This window comes from Saccopteryx bilineata, chromosome 1, assembly GCF_036850765.1.
Source record: "Saccopteryx bilineata isolate mSacBil1 chromosome 1, mSacBil1_pri_phased_curated, whole genome shotgun sequence".
Classification (NCBI taxonomy): domain Eukaryota; kingdom Metazoa; phylum Chordata; class Mammalia; order Chiroptera; family Emballonuridae; genus Saccopteryx; species Saccopteryx bilineata.
In genome coordinates this window covers 343394250-343408172 of record NC_089490.1, presented here as the reverse complement: position 1 = coordinate 343408172, position 13923 = coordinate 343394250, and positions in this window count along the sequence as shown.

The window sequence follows — 13923 nt, the reverse complement described above, 5'->3', positions numbered from 1 at the left end:
AAGCAGAGCCTGAGGTAAATACTTGGGTGCAGTTTGTTCATTTGGGAGATAATCCTAAGAAACAGGAATGAGACAAGGGAAAGAAAAAGTCAAGGTAGGGTATGTTATTGAGGGTCTCACTTCTGCCAGAACCTCAGAGAAGCACACAGAATGTCTCCCAGAATAGATTGCCTAAAAGATGAGAGCTTTTCTCCACTGGCTTCCATGCATCACTGGGTGAGGTGTTTCCATGGCTGTTGACTCGCCTGGACTTTGTGGCTTTGCTTGCAAAGCTAGCAAGCAATGACAGATGTCAGAGAAGACCCTAGGGCAAAATAAAATAAGATGTGAGGTATATGCTAGAGATGACACACTAGAAGCATGAGGAAAGTTGGGACTGTCCACCACAATTGTGGCTGCAAACAGGTAAGCTAAGAAAATGTGACAAGTTCCAGAAATATCTGCTACAGACTAAGCAAGTTACATTTATAGGTTCACATTATAAAACCAACTTTAATATATAATTCCAAACCTATTTTCTAAAATACTTGAACCAATTTACACTCCCACCAACAATGTATGAGAGTTCCAGTTATTTCACATCCTCACCAATACTTGGTGTTATCAATCTTTACTATTTTATTCACTCAGGTGGTTAGGTAGTGATATTGCTGTTTTGTAACAGGCATTCATTTGATCATTAATGAGGTTGAAAACCCATTTATAAGTTGGTCATTTGAATATTCTCTTTTGTGAAGTGTCTGTTCAGATCTTTTGCTCAAGTTTTTAAAATCAACTTTATTGAGGTAGAATTTACATGTAATAAAAATATACCTATCTTAAATGTTTAGCTTGGTGAGTTATGACAAATGTGTATCTTTTGTAAACACCATCATACCCCTTCAGACCCAGGAAGCTCCCTTATGCCCCTTTGCAGTCAATCTCCTAACTCCCTGACCCCCTGACAATCAATGATCTACTTACTGTCACCTTAAATTAATTTTGCCTGTGCTAGAATTTCATACAAATAGAATCATACAGTAGGTGCTTAATTGTGTCTTGTTTATTTCATTCAACATAATGTTTTGCGATCATGTTTCATGTGTCAGTCAGTATTTCCTCCTTTTATGTTGCTGAGTAGTATTCCATTGTATAGGTATACTACAATTTGTTTATTCAACTGTTGATGGAACTTCAAGTTTCGGGCTATTATGAATAAAGCTACTATGATCATTCATGTACAAGCCTTTGTGTGGAAATTTTTTTTCCTTTCTCTTGGTTGTGAAATGGGTAGGTTGTAAGGTAAGTATATTTTTAATTCTATAAGAATTTTAAATGTGCTTTCCAAAATAGTTGTGCCATTCGGTGTCCCTTTGGCATGTCCTCATCTTTCTTTGAGTACTTCCTTGCTTTTTTGGCCCATGAAGTTCTAGGCTCTTCTTGTCCTTTCTTTGATCCAGCCCTCAAATAAGCTGGTTCTCCAAAGAGTTCTGATTCTTTTCATTGAAAAATAGAATTTAGAACCTAAGATTTAAACACTAGGTGAACCCATTACTATGAAGTGTCACTGTGTTCAAGTACTCTCAGTCTATATAAGACTCCAAGACAACTCACTCTCGCTCTCCTTCTGGCCTTTAAAAAGCACGCTGCCGTGAGTTCTATTGCTGCAAGGAGATCAATTCTGTCAACAACTTCAGGGTGCTCGGAAGCCTCTGATGATAATACAACCCACCAACACCATGGCTGTAGCCTTGTGAGACCCAGAGCAAAGGACCAGACTCCTGACCCACAGAAACTGAGATAATAAGCATGTGTTGTTTTCAGCCGCTAAGTTTGTGGTGATTTGTTACTAAGCAATAGAGAACTAATACAAGAGGGTGGGGTAGGAGGGAGAAGGCTCCAAGAATTAGAGACACCCATAAGAGTTTGCAAAGGCAAAAGTGAAACAGGGATCATTTTCCAACTGCTCTAGCTGTTACTGCTGGGAAGAACAATTGTGTAGACTGGGGGGGGGGGGGGTAGGGGTTGCAACAGTATCTCTGTGGGCAGTCACTAACTTTGTGGGTACCTAGAGTTAGTTGTGACAATAGCAGCAGCAGCGTCCTGATCCCTCAGTCGCACTGTGTGGTGTATGCTTGAACATCAGTTGAACACTGGTGGGCTTCTGCTCCCCCACCTCCCTAACTGTGCAGGAGGCAGCAGCTCCACCGGAGAGGCCAGCTGGCAGTGCTGCTCTGCGAGTTATTCCTGGAGGTTCAACCTACAACTCATTCCTTCTAAATTTGAAACAACATTATAAGGACCTCGTTTCTCTTTAAAACTCTTTTGACTTAAATAGCTAGAATGATTTCTGTTTCCTTTACCTGAACCTAGACTAATATACCCGCCTTTGCTTGAGCTAGTTCAAAGGCTTTCTGTTCCTTGTAGTCAAGTGGTACTAGTCTAAGATACCAATGGGGGCACTAAGAGTTTGACTGTTGTGACAAGGGGTGGGAGACTGGAGAGTTCAGTGATGCTGTGCGAGGGTTAATTCATCCCCTGTTCTGTGTCAGGCCTTGGAAATACAGAGATAAGTTATTAACACCCCTGCCTTCAAAGAGTTCAAAAGCCAGTGGGGGAGACAAGTACACATAGAATAAATAACAGTACAACATGTTATGACCTGTAAAAGGAATTAAATCAGTGTAGTGGGAGCCCAGAGAAGACAGCAATAATTCTGCTTCTCCAGGGATATTGGGAGATGGCATCAAAGCTGGGCCTTATAGGATGAATGAGTCTAAAAAGACGCAAAAGAAAAAGGACCCACCACTCATGAGCTTTGTTGAACTCAAAATGAGCACTCGTGAGCTTTGTTGAACTCAGTTACTTATGCATGATGCCATTTAACCCTCACAACTTCCTCATAGGTTGGTATTATTATCTCCTTTCTACAAAAAGGATGGTGGGCCTCAGAGAGATTTATAATTTGGCAGTGTCACACAGTTGGATATAATGGAAACAAACTCATAGGGTCCACCCTAAATAGTGTAAGCATAAAAATATTCACTTCAGGGTATGAAATCACTTGAAGAATCACTGCGGGTATTAAAGGAATAGACTCCAGGCTGAGCTTTCAGGACTGGCAGCCCAAGTCCTATAGATGGAACCACAAAGGGAGCTGTGGCCCTAGCACAATCAGAAAGCCCCTCTTAGGCTGATGGCTCCAGTACCCTGCCGTCTCCACTGCAGTTCATATCAGCACAAATGGTTACATGGTGCCTTGTCCCCTTCCATTTAAGTCAGTTCCTAACTCAAGTCTTATAAGAATGTATCTGATTTGTGGACTCTAACTGGAAACAAGTATTAGAATGTGTTTTGGTTTTCCAGCCTCCAGTACAGCAAAACACACCAGAAGGCAGCTGGAGTAGATATTGAGTGAGCCAATCCATCATTTCTGCCACATTCAGTTTGCTGAACTTAAGAATATTTATTCAGCCCTGGTCGGTTGGCTCAGCGGTAGAGCATTGGCCCGATATGTGGAAGTCCCAGGTTCGATTCCCGGCCAGGGCACACAGGAGAAGCACCCATCTACTTCTCCACCCTTCCCCCTTTCCTTCCTCTCTATCTCTCTCTTCTCCTCCCACAGCCAAGGCTCCATAGGAGCAAAGTTGGCCCGGGGGCTGAGAACAGCTCCATGGCCTCTACCTCAGGTGCTAGAATGGCTCCTGCCACAACAGAGCAACACCTCAGAAGGGCAGAGCATCGCCCCTTGGTGGGAATACTGGATGGATCCTGGTCGGGCGCATGCAGGAATCTGACTGCCTCCCCACTTCTAACTTTGAAAAAATACAAAAAAAAATATTCATTCAACAAACACTAAAGTGATTGATAATGCCAAGCATGTGTGAAAACAGACATTCTCATACACTAAAGTGATATAAACATATTGGAAGGTACTTTGACAGCATTTAATAATGTCAAAAGCATGCATCTGCTACAAGCCAGCAACACCACTTTTAGAGGTCTATCCTACCAAGAAAAACTAACATAAATACATATTTATTGCAGCATTGTAGCTACACACACAAATCTGGTATTAACCTAAATATCCATCAATAGGTGACTAATTAAATAAATAAATGATACAACCATCCAGCAAAATATTATGCAGGCATCAAAAGAAATTAAATGGATCTCTATGTATTGGCCTGAAAAAATGGTTCTCATATATTGTTTAGTGCAAAAGAATAAGTTGAAGGTAGTTTGTATAACAACATCTCACTTTTTGTATTATAAAATAGATGTAGAAGATATGTCAGTATAAGAAAAATTATTGAGAGTATTCTTGAGGAATGAAAAGGTAAAGATCGGGGATTCTATAATATTTAATTAATTTTTTTAAAGATTTTATTTATTGCCTGACCAGGCGGTGGCACAGTGGATAGAGTGTCGGACTGGGATGTGGAAGGACCCAGGTTCGAGACCCCGAGGTCGCCAGCTTGAGCGCGGGCTCATCTGGCTTGAGCAAAAAGCACACCAGCTTGGACTCAAGGTCGCTGGCTCCAGCAAGGAGTTACTCAGTCTGCTGAGGGCCCACAGTCAAGGTACATATGAGAAAACAATCAATGAACAACTAAGGTGTTGCAACGAAAAACTGATGATTGATGCTTCTCATCTCTTTCCATTCCTTTCTGTCTGTCCCTATCTATCCCTCTCTCTGACTCTCTCTCTGTCCCTGTAAAAGAAAAAAAAAAGATTTTATTTATTGATTTTAAAAAGGCTGGGGGAGGGAGGAACGGGAAGCACCAGTTTGCAGTTGCTTCTTGTATATGCCTTGACCCAGCAAGCCCGGCTCTCAAACGGCAACATCAGCATTCCAGGTTGGTGCTTTATGCACTGCGCCACCAAGGTCAGTCAGGGGACTTTACTGTATATACTTTATTTGATATAATTTTTTAAAGCTAGGGATTATAGGTTAGATTTGCTCTTTATGGTTTTGAGATATATACATATATCTCAAATTAGAGATATATATTCTAATGAACTCTCATCAGATCTTTAATCATGGACTTTTTAAGTCTTTTCTCATTTGTAGGCAATTATTGTTTTACTCTGATACTTTTGCAAAGTGTTCCTGAAACAAGTGCTTTTTATCTTCAGGGAGATTCATGGAAATGACTCTGACAAGTACAGGTCTCTGATAACTAAGATCAATTTGCCTTCATGTAGGAAGGGCAAAATTGGATCTCTCAAGTGCTTCCCCACCATATGTCATGAGATGATAGCCTGAGACCTGTCCCTGTTCTCCTTCCCGCATCAGTGAAATGGGCCCATTACATTTATGATATAATGTCAACATGTGACAGTGTATAGGCTTTGCTGGAACATCTGCAGGGGAGAGGATGAAAGATGAACTCATAAACAACTCAAGGCCCAGGCACTGTCATGAATTTTTTGGGAGTCATTTGGTCAGGTAAGACGTGTGTTATCCCAGAAGCTGTGATTGATAAGATTCAAGCCTATCCAACCCTTAAGTGTGTGAAAAAGGTGCAAGCCTTTGTAGGGTTTGGAGGGTTCTGCAGGACTTCTCTTCCTCGCTTGGCATAGTGCTTCCATCCCTTATGGCACCTGGTAAAGAATGGGCATTTGTGAACTAGGGATCAAAGCAGCAAGCCTCCCTTGAGAAGGCAAATACACTAGTGAAGGAGATTGAAGCTCTAGGCGTCTCCCAGGCAGGGCTGCCATTCCAGTTTCATGTGTCTGCCTTCTGAAGCTATGAGTTGGGCACTGTGGCAGAGACAACGAAAGGAGAGTGTGCCCCCAGGATTCTGGTCCCAGCTCTGGAAGGAGGCAGAAACCTGATATACCCCCAAAGAGCAACAGCTCATAGCAGTGGACACAGCACTCCTCCAGGTAGAGCCTCTCACAAAGAAAGCAAGTCATGGCAAGAACTCCCCTCTATTCAGGGGTGGGTTGAAAATAAGTTCCATGAAATTACCTCGGCCTTGGCCCAAATTCCACATTGCCTAAGTGGCATGCCTTCTTTGCAGCAGAGGAACACCCTGTTTGCCGGTCCACTACCTCCAGAAATACAAGTGCTACTAGGCCCTGGAGAGTATGTTGATACTCCAAATGCCCCTGTTCCTGTGGCAGCCTCTGCAGCCTCCAGGGAGGGAGTGGGGGAAATTCCTGATGATGCCTGGTATGCAGATGCCTGGAAACAGGAACAAACCACAGCATCCAGTGAGCTGAACTCAGAGTGGTTTGGCTGGTGATCTCATGAGCCCTCGCTGTTAACCCTTTGCACTGACAGTGGGCTGTTCTGAAGGGATTGATGCTATGGCTTGGGAAATGGGGAGCTGAGGGGGGGATGATCATGAATAAGGCACGGTAGGGACAGAATATGCGGAAAGACATTTGGGTTTGCCTGCAAAAACTTGAGGCAGTCCCCACTGTTTTCCATATCCTGGCTCATAAGGAGTTGATACCCCCAGCAATCAGGAAGCTGATGCCCTAACTCAGGTAAAAGCCCTAGTAATTGACACTTCAGTAGATACATCCGAATGGATGCATGGGAAGAGTGGCTACCATAGTACCTGGCAGTACTAGTTTATGGCCAAGGATGCCAGATTGCCCTCGAAATAGACTAACTTGTTTAATGCAGTAACAGCAGATCCTGTGTGTTCTAAACAACACCCAAGACAACTCTCAAAGAAGTCTGGGGCATCCACCAGAGAGTTCTGGACTTGTGGAGGATTGAAAAATTGCTTATATTGGCCCTTTCCCTCCAAGTGAGGGTTCTAAGTGTGTCCTGGCTTGTGTGGACAGTGCATCTAGCCCACCCAAGCTTCCCCTGTCACCTTACAAACCAGGTGAGGGGATTGGAGAAGCTGAGTACCATGTACAGATAGTACCTGGTCAACTAGACAATGATCAGGGATCACTTTTCTGAGGCCATGATATACAAGACTGGGAAAAAGAGCATGACATTGAATGAAGGTTCTATCTCCCCTATAACCCGCAAGCAGCAGGGTTAGTAGAAAAGAAAACGAAATATTGAAGCAGCAGATTAAACTCCTAACACATAAAACCACGTTGGCCAGGTAGACTAAAGTACTATCCCAGGCTCTAATGCATCTGAACAATCAGACAGTAGGGCTCGTGACTCCTTATGATAGACTAGGAGCCTCTGCCAAGAGACCCAACATTGTAAAGATGTGGATGACGTGGAGACAGCCATTGCCCTGACTCACATGGTGAATCAATGTGCTATGCTGCTGAGAACCCTGAGCCCCATCACACCTGGAAAAGGAGTGATCTACTAGGATTTGCAATGGAACAACCCACTGGGATGGGTAAAGGGAACTACTCAGTCTCCACTGGCATCCTGCTATCCTGCTGTAGGCTGGGCCTGTTGGAAAGCACTGTATTTGGAATAGAACATGCAGTGCACCACTGAGAGAGAGGAGAAGGTGAAGGTCCTGATCTGTCACATCCCACCCCTCAGGCCTGACAGTGCTGCCTCTCCCATGTATGTAGTACACAACCAGGTCAACTTCCAAAGCTGCCAGCCTCCCTCTCCTCAAAACCAGGTGGGCATATTCCATTTGCACTGATACAGTCGTTTTGCTGCCATCTTCGTTCCTTCAATTGGCTTAGAGGACTTATAGCACACATAGGAGCTCTTACTAAATTCACTCAGCAAGCCTTAAATGATAGGCAACAATGCCTGTCTGTAGGAATATGCTGTGAAAATATGCAGTTAAAGTAAACAATGAGAGACAGTGAGGCACCTTAGGGTGAAAGCCCTCAGCGAATGAGAGTCCAAGGGCCTCTCTGACCCCATGCTGGAAACAGCAAGACTGCACGATAAGGTTCAGCAACACAGAAGTTATGTTTAGGCTCTCAGTACAGAGATTAGGAGTGAGCATGTTTCTTGTCCTTTACTTCACCCCCCTGAAAACTTCTGCTGTCTGCTTCCTTGACTTATTTGTACTAGCTAATAAACATCTGAGTAAGGCTGGGGACAGGACTTCAGATCTTCAGTCTGCTGACCAGGACTGTTGTCTCCCCTCGGCCCCTCAGAGCATTTCATCTGGTCTCCAAGTAGCTCATTGTCACCATGACATTTTCCTTACTGAACACTGAAACGTCTCTAATAAGAAAAGCGATCCTCAGTTCTGGCCAGTTGGCTCAGCAGGAGAGCCTCAGCCTGGTATATGGAAGTCCCAGGTTAGATTCCCAGTCAGGGCACACAAGAGCAGTGACCATCTGCTTCTCCACCTTTACTTCCCTACTATCTCATTCTCTTTGCCTCCCATAGCCATGGCTTGAATGGTTCAAGTGAAGTTGGCTTCAGGTGTTGAGGATGGCTCCATGGCCCCGCTTCAGATGCTAAAATAGCTCAGTTGCCAAGCAACAGAGCAGCAGCCCAAATGGGCAGAACATTGCCTGATCGGAGTCTTGCCAGGTGGATCCCGGTTGGGGTGCATGTTGGAGTCTGTCTCTGCCTCCCTGTCTCTCACTTAATAAAAAAAGAAAGAAAAAAGAAAAGTTGTCCTCCAAAATAGGATGGGATTGGATATTATTACCACTTCACAAGGAGGCACCTGTGCCATCCAAACTGAACGTGTATGTTCAGACTTGATGAGTATACTAATGTATCTTCTTTATTAAATCACCTGAGGACACAAGTGAATGTCTTGAGTGATCCGACCCTCAGCTTAGAGGACTTAATAAATTAGTAGATAGGATCATGAGAATCTTGCTGGAAAACATGTCACAATTTTAATTATCACTGCCTTAATCTCTGTTCTGTCGTGCATGTGCCTCTATTGTTGCTGTGGCATCTGCCCCCAGAGAAGCCGGGCATCCACCAAGCGTGCTCCCCCTACACTAGTGAACCCCTTTGCTGACTGCCCAGGGCAGAAGAGAGGTGGCGTGTGAGATTATAGGAGCTGGTCACAAGGGGTGGAGTGTTGGAGGAGGTAGACAAGAGGACATAACCGCCGATTGACCTTAAGCTGGGCCCAGGAAGTTGGTGACTTTTACCACCTCTCCCTGTCCTTGGAATGTCTGCTCTGCTTACCATTCCCACATGGGAGTTGCTTCAAGGACACAGCCTTGAGAGAACAAAGTGTTGTTGCCACCATCTGGGTGGTATATGTTACTGAGCCCAGTTAAGGCCTCTGTATAAACTTTTAAGATTCTGCATGGAAGGTGTGGAGATCTTCTTGTCCTGTGGCCACCCAAGAAAAGCCTCATAAATAAGTTCCCTTGTTTAGTGTTGGGTTTTTTTAAAGATTTTATTTATTCATTTTAGAGAGAAGAGAGAGAGAAAGAAGAGAGAGAGGAGCAGGAAGCATCAACTCCCATATGTGCCTTGACCAGGCCAGCCAAGGTTTTGAACTGACGACCTCAGTGCTCCAGGTCAACATTTTATCTACTATGCCCCACAGGTCAGGCATTTTGTTTATTGGTTATTAAAGCTGCCACCAAGCTGAAGCGGTCTTTTTTTTTTTTTTTTTTTTTTTTTTTTTAGTCTTTCCCTGCCCTCTGTACAGGGGGCCAATTTACAAATTTACAAATTAACAACTCCTCTTCTCTCCAATTCCATATCTTAAGGAAATCCAAAGCTCTCCTCAAGATTTCAGTTCTTTCCCAGTGGTCTTCTTCATTTATTTATTCATTTTTTTAAGTGAGAGGAGGGGAGATAGTGAGACAGACTCCCACATGTACCCTGATGGAATCCACCAGGCAACCCCTGTCTGGGGATGATGCTTGAATCTACTAAGCTATTTCTAGTGCCTAAAGCTGACTCTCAGACCAACTGAGCTATCCTCAGCACCCAGGGCCAACGCTTAAACCAATCAAACCACTGGCTGAGGGAAGGGAAGAGGGAAAGAAGGGGGACATGAAGAGGGAAAGAAGCAGATGTCACCTCTCTTGTGTGCCCTGACTGGGAATTGAACCCAGGACATCCATATGCTGGACTGACACTCTATCCACTGAGCCAACTAGCTAGGGCCCTCAGTGGTCTCCTAATACCAGAGCCAGTTTGCCTCTAGGCTCCTGGTTCCATACCTTGTCCTGTGTTCTGTGATGTAAATATTTCAGACTCAGACTTATTCTGTTTCAACCCCAGCTGTTCTGACATCAGCTGGTATATTGCAATTCAATTCTGACACTAAGCATCTGGAAGAGTTATTGTCAGACTCCACAGGTTAAGAACATAGTCCCCAACAACATTGCCTTAACTTCAGGCATCAATAGTAAGTAGAGCCCCAGACTACCCATACTTCTTGCCAATGAGCTGCAAACCCAGGTGGTTCCTACAACCCCCCTCAGGTTCTATAATTCACTAGAATAACTCACAAAACTGAGGATATCACTATACTGACAATTACAGTTTTATTTTAAAGCATACAAATAAGATCAGCCAAATGAAGAGACACATAGGGAAAGGTCTTGGAGCATTCTGAACACAAAGCTTCTATGCCATCTCCCCATGGAATAAGGGCACCTCATGTTCCTAACAATGTGTTCACCAACCATGAGCTTCCACTGAGCTTTAGTGTTCAGAGTTTTATTAGAGCAGGGGTAGTCAACCATTTTATACCTACTGCCCACTTTTGTATCTCTGTTAGTAGTAAAAATTTTTAACCGCTCACCGGTTCCATAGTAATGGTGATTTATAAAGTAGGGAAGTAATTTTACTTTATAAAATTTATAAAGCAGAGTTACAGCAAGTTAAAGCATAAAATAATAATTACTTGCCGAGTACTTTATGTCTGATTTTCGCTAAGTTTGGCAGAATAAATCTTTATAAAACAACCTACTATAGTTAAATATGTCTTTTTATTTATACTTTGGTTGCTCTGTTACCGCCCACCATGAAAGCTGGAACACCCACTAGTGGGTGGTAGGGACCAGGTTGACTACCACTGTATTAGAGTTTCATTGTATGAGCATGATTGATTAAATCATGGACCACATGATTGAAGTCAATATCCAACCTCTCTCCCTTCCCTGGTTGGGCAGACTCAAAGTCCCAACTTTCTAATCAATGTTTGGTCTTTCTGGTGACCAGTCTCCATCCTGAAGCTATATAGCATCCATCCCACCATGAGTCACTTTATCAGCATGAACTCAGGAGTGATCCAAGAGACTATGAATAATAAAGACACTTTTATCACTCAGGAAATTCCAAAAATTTTAGAAGCTGGGCTGACTCCACCTATGCCAATGATCCAAACTAGTGATCATGCCCAGATAATGACCTTGGTCAGACTCCTACTGAAGGACAAGCCTGCGGGAACTCTTGGTAAGTGAAGAACTCTTGCCCCTGGAGTCAGTGAACTGGTAGAAAGGTCAGCCTAGCATTGCTAGTGCCCATCTTTGCTACCACATGTGCAGAGCCTGATTAAGAGTGAATCAGACAAAAAAAAAAAAAAACAAAGTCAAAAGATGGAGAGAGAACTCAAATATGGAGGACAAAGTTTGAGTCCCTGAATTTAGCCATGTCTCAGTAGAAACCTAGGTTTCTTTCTTAAGCCACATTGAGTTAAACATCTATTTATAATTGCAAGTGCTGACAAATACCTTCTTTCTTCCCCGTCCTTTTCACAAGCAGTAAACCAATTTCTCTTTTTGCGTCACTCAAAGCAGTTTCCCCTCTTCTGAGCTGGGCATCTGCTGACATCCGTGCCTGCTGAGTACTTCAAAGTATTTTCACAAAGACAGCTTCCTTTGTATGAGCTATATTAGTGCCAACCATTAGGATAACCTTTTTTTACTTTGTTATAAAAAAAATATTTATATAATCAAGACTGAACTTTATAAACAGTTATTCAATTTTCAATCAACAAATATTTATTTTAAAACTATATGCTAGTCATATTCTGGGCAACTAATGTTCTATGTTGAGACTTTCCCCATGCCATTAAAAAGACTTTATAAATATCATTTATTATTTTTAACTAGCACAGAATATACATCAAACAGGTAGCCTTTTTTATAAGACTTCATTTTTTTAGAGCAGTTTTAGGTTCACAGCAAAATTAAAGGGAAGATCCAGAGATTTCCCCATATACCCTCTGACTCTCTTCCAAATAGTTTTAAAACTAAACCTTTCTTCTAGAACATTTAGTTTGTTTCCAAATTTTATGAATAATGATAGACACATAATGCCATCTAAGTCATCATTTCTGTAAGATAGATACTAAGCAGTAGAATTTCTTAAAGAACTTTATATTTTACACTAAAAAAAAAAAAAATGCAGAAAAATAATTGACCGGTTGCTGCTATAGCAAAGTCTCTGACCCTCTGACCCCACATAACCTGAACAGCTCTGACCTAAAGTACCTTCAGATAGAAGAAGAACCAGGATCCTCCTTGGGAGCTTCTTGATCCCTCTGAGTGCCCTCCTCAGCTGTCCCCAAGGGGCTTCTGATTGGCAAGCAGCTGCCCCTCCACCCTGCGGCAGGCGGCCTCTGGAGGTGGAGGGCACGCATCTGCTTGTAGGGGCTGTTTGAGAAGTACGGCATTCAGGGCAGGCCTGAAAGGGAAATGCCAGGACAAGAAAGTCAGGGCTAATTGTCACTCAATTTTCCCTTTTAAGGCTCTATTTTTCTACCTTTCTTTTTTTCCTTAATAAGCATGTTGATTTATTATGGGGAAAAAAAAAATGAGTTCCTCAAATTCAGTGTGGCACTGGAGATAATCTGGTTCCTGGAACAGCAGCTGTGAGTTGTCTGGCTTGGCAACGTCTCCGACTAGTGACTGGCTGACGCAGAAGAATACACATGCACTTTAGTCACTGGAGTTGAAGGACAAGCTGATTCTCCCTGGAGCCACCACAAAGGGCAATTGATGACTGTCTTCCAGACCTGGAGGAGGGTTCCAAAACACAAGGGTGGATCTCACACCAGTCTGTGGGAACCTCCAAAACACAGATTTTTGACTCACTGCCAGAACTTTCTCGCAGGCAGAGTAGTCCAAAGATAAAACCAGCTGCTCCAGGAGGTGGTGACCTCCCATCCCGGGGAGTGTTGAAGCACACGCCGGAGGCCAGTTGTCTTGGGTAGGGTGGCAGGGATCCAAGTGCAAGGCAGAACATCAGTTCTCAACCTCTCTGGTGTCAGGACTCCTTTATTGTCTTAAAAATTATTGAAGAGTCCAAAGAACATTGTTTATATGAGTTCTAACTATCACAGTTTACCATGTTAGAAATTAAAACAAAAATCATTGAATTCTTATTAATTTTAAAATAACCTTAGATATTCTTTTGTACTTAAATAACATTTTTATCAAAAATAACTACATTGTCTCAAACAAAAAAAAATAGTGAGAAGAGTATCATTGCTTCTACTTTTCTTTTATATTGCTTCTATTTTTCTTTTTTTATTGCTTCTATTTTTGTTATCTCTTTACTGTCTAGATTACTAGAACACAGCTGGACTCTCCTACCTGATCCTACATTTAACCAGTTGTAATATGGTCTTTGGGCTGCAGTATAATGAAGATAATTCATCCTCCTATATGTAGCTGGAAAAGGGAGGAATATTCTAATGCCATTCTCAGGGAAGGGAGGATATTTTTCCTTGATACATCACCATAAAGTTGACTCCTGGGAGTTTCTTAAAGATTGGTTACAATGTGGAATCTGAAACCATATCAATGAACTTTTCATTCTCTGTGAACTCATGTGAGAATGAGACTAAAAGAGACAAATAAAACCTTAGTATTATTATGAAAATAGTTTTGTCTTCACAGATACCCTCAAGGGGTCTTGGAAACCTCCACAGGTTTACAGATCACATTTGAGAATTGCTCATATAGGGGCTAGAAACAGTCATTCATTCATTTCCTACACACATACTGAGCACCTACTGTGTTAAATATCTGGGATACAACCGTGACACAGACCCTATGCCCTAAAGAGGTCACAGTTTAACAATAAGAGAA